Consider the following 3,830-nt stretch of genomic DNA (forward strand, 5'->3'; position numbering starts at 1 on the left):
AGTTTCAATAAAAGAGAGTATCAAAAGATTACATTGTTTCCCCCAACAACAATAGGGTTTAGTTCACCATTTTCATGGTGAATCCAGATGAAAAATGGAAGAAGAATGGAAAAGCAAACCCTAGAAAAGATGAAAAGGAGCCTAAGCATCCAAGAGATCCTCTCTAGAGAGAAAAATTAGGTCTGGTCGCCCCCTTCTGTCAAAAGCAAACATCTCAACTCGCAATAGGGCTATTTATAGGTAAGGAGCGCAGTAGAAAACAGACCCAGGCCCAACAGACCACCGCCCGGCGGAACAAATGTGGCGCCCAGCAGTTTCCCACAAATCGCAAAACCGCCCAGCGGTAAAGGCCACCGCCCGACGGTTTCCCTCAAATCCGCCCAGCGTCAATCGCCATGCCTACTCCACCGCCCAGCACACTTAAACTGCCGGGCGGTGCGTCGACTCTTCAAATCTTCAATTTTCTTCTCTTTTCTTGAGTTTACGACCTTTATCTTCAACTCCAATCTTCACTTTCTCAAAATAGCTACAAAATAATGCAAAATAAGCATAATATCGCTAAAAACAGCTTTTGACTCTCTACAGACTCATTTATTGGGTTTTGCTTGATTCTAAGCTCATTCTAAGTAGTAAAGGGTGTAATTTGGTCTAAAATGACATATGAAAATAACTTTTTTTCAACCTTCATCAATTGGTACTTGATGTGTTGTTCTTTGGTGCAGCTTCTCTTCTTGACTTTTTATGTCTGACTCTCTTTGTAATTCTAGTACTTCTCTCTTTAGAGCCAGTATAAAAGAGTGCATTCTCTTTATCTCTCATCATGATCCTTGCATCATGGACACTAATAGTCATCTTGGATGTTGCCATAAAAGGTCTTCCAAGAATTACTGGAATTCTTTCCTCATCTTCCATGCTCATGATGATAAAATCAGCTAAGAATTCTAGTTGCTCCACCCATACAACCACATTTTCCACCATGCCAAATGGTGTTTTAACTGCACCATCCGCCATGTCACTATGAGTTTAGACGACTTTAACATCAGCCCTCCAATTTTCTTAAACAAACGCATGGGCATCATGTTAATGCTAGATCCAGAATCTATCATTGCTTCTCCTATATCAACATCATTGATTTTACATTCCAAATTCAAGCACCGTGGATCTTTTACTTTAAGTGGATAATTCCTTGGAGGTTGAATCTCAAATTCCTGCTCATCATCATCTTCATCTAAATCTATCATATCTCCAAGATAAAATTTCATTCTTGCAGGAATCCGTTTAATAATTGAAGGCAAAATAGTCTTTTGATTATAAATTTCTCTTTTTTTCTCATTTTGACTATCTCGTGCTTCCTCTTCTTCTTCTCCTCCACTGTTGCTGCTACTCTCAATGGCTTCACCTTCCTCCTTTTGATCATTGCTTCCAATCTCTACAACTTCTCTGTCAGCCCTTCCTCCATCACTTGTCACCTTAACTTTGCATTCTTCTTTAGGGTTAACATCAGTATTAGCCCTAAAAAGATTCTTTTCAGTGGTTTCTACTCTTTTTGACAGTTGTCCAATTTGCATCTCTAATGACCTAACAGTAGCATGATCACTTGCTCGATTGGACTCATAGACTTTCATGAATGTATCAAATCTTTCACTCATATTTTTGACAAACTCTATCAAATGTGAAACCTGCTGCCACATAGTTAAAGGTTGTTGCTGCCTGAAGCCTCCTTGCTGCCCTGATGGGTTATTCTGTTGTTGGCCAATACTTGGATGATTCTTCCAACCCTGGCTAGGATTGCCTTGGTTGAAATTCCCTTGTCTATACTGGTATTGGTTCCCCATATAGTTAGCTTCCTGCTACATCTCCTCAGGTATAACACATTGACCATTAATATGGTCACCACCACAAAGATCACATAGTTGTTGTGCTTGAGAAACATTACGAAATTCCTTTGGAAGTTGTGAGAGAATCTTTGTCAATGTATCTAGCTTTTGGGTCAAAAGATGATTTTGAGCTAGCATTGCATCATTTGCAGGTAAGTGTAAGACTCCTCTCTGTTGTGTCAGTGCGCCCCTTTCACTATATGCTTCTTGTCCATTAGCTACCATACTCTCTATCAAGTCATAGGTTTCGTCCTCAGTCTTCTGTTTGATATCACCTCTAGCTGAGGCGTCCAACATCATCTTAGACTACATATTCAGTCCACCAAGGTGGGCAAGAATAATGGTTGTCTTGTCAAATCCGTGAACTGGTGTTTTCCTGAGTAGGCCTTTGAATCGCTCTCATGCTTGACTTAGAGTTTCTTCCATGTCTTGTTTAAATGATGAGATCTCCAGCTTTCCTTGGGTAACTTTGGACTGTGGAAAATATTTGTTGACAAACTTTGTAGCCACAGCTTCCCACGTTGTAAACGTCCCTTCAGGAAAGGAGTTGAGCCATGTCTTAGCATTGCCCTCCAATGAGAAAGGAAACAAGCTAAGCCTCACTCTATCATCTGATACACCTGTCATCTTCACTGTGTTGCATATTTCACTGAACACTGTCAAATGGTCATAGGGATTCTCATTTGACAGGCCATGAAACGGTTTGCTTTGCACCAAATGTATAAGTGCTTGATTCATCACCATGTTGGTCGTTTGATCCGTAGGCATGACTATGCTGTTAAAATGGAAAGGGCCAACCGCATTTGATATCACCTCTGTTCTTCTATCTGGTGAAGGTGATAGTAATCTTTCAGGGGATGGAAACAAATCCCTAGATGGGCGTCTGACTCTCCTTCTCCCCCTTTCCTCGCTTAAGCCTTCAAGAAGAGGTTGCGTATTTTTCTTGCTTCTAATATGACTGGGCTCCTACTGCATGCACAAGAAACACAAACCCTAGTAGCACTTTTTTATATTTTTTAAAAAAATAAAAAAATAAAAAGATAAAAAGATATATACAATCAAGTCAAACTTAATCAGTTTCCACTACTAGATAAGTTAAACCACGAGTCCCCGGCAACGGCGCCAAAAACTTGTTAAGTCCCTGGCAAGTGAACCAGATCGTTATCAAGTAATATAAACAGGTAAGTCCGAGTATCGTTTTCCCAAAGGACTCTTAGGCCTTAACTTTCATGTAAACAAATCTTGTAAGGCTTGAGAAAAGAATAAATTTGGTGGTTATATGCAAATAACAAAAATAAACATGCAATGCAGTTGATTCAATTAGTTTTGAGAAACTATGGATGAATAATGATGTTGTTGGGGTTTAAAATTTCATCTTATCCACTCTCATATATTGTTGACTCACTAGCAAGTGTTCCAGATCGTTCAAGTAATATAATCGGTAATACCCGATATCGTTCTTCCCAAGAGACTTGAAAGGCCTTATTGTTCGTGTGAATCAAAATAGTCAGACTTGTAAAGAAAGAATTAATTGTTGTGAATGCAAAGACAGAAAATAAACATGCAATGTGGTTGATTCAATTGACGAAAAAGACTATGGATGAATGGAGTTGTTAGGGGTTTACAATTTCATCTAATCCGCTCTCTCTGATCTACTCCTCTTCTTTAATGTGCTTGATTATCTAATTGTTATGCAAACTTTCTTGGCCTACCCTTAACCCGATCCCTCGGCGAAAAGAGCCTATTACTAATTACCAGCTTGTTATCCCTAGCCTCCCCTAGCAATTAGCAATGCATTACCAAACTGAAGCAAAAACAATTGATTGTCCTACCTCCCTATCCCTAGGTGGTATTGCTTAATCAAGGAATTTCTCACCAGTTCATGACAGTACTGTATGTTCCCGTATCAATAGAGACAAACAACAGTTATCGAATGAGTTAAACGATAAAAGC

Source organism: Vigna radiata, chromosome 7, assembly GCF_000741045.1.
Source record: "Vigna radiata var. radiata cultivar VC1973A chromosome 7, Vradiata_ver6, whole genome shotgun sequence".
Lineage (NCBI taxonomy): Eukaryota > Viridiplantae > Streptophyta > Magnoliopsida > Fabales > Fabaceae > Vigna > Vigna radiata.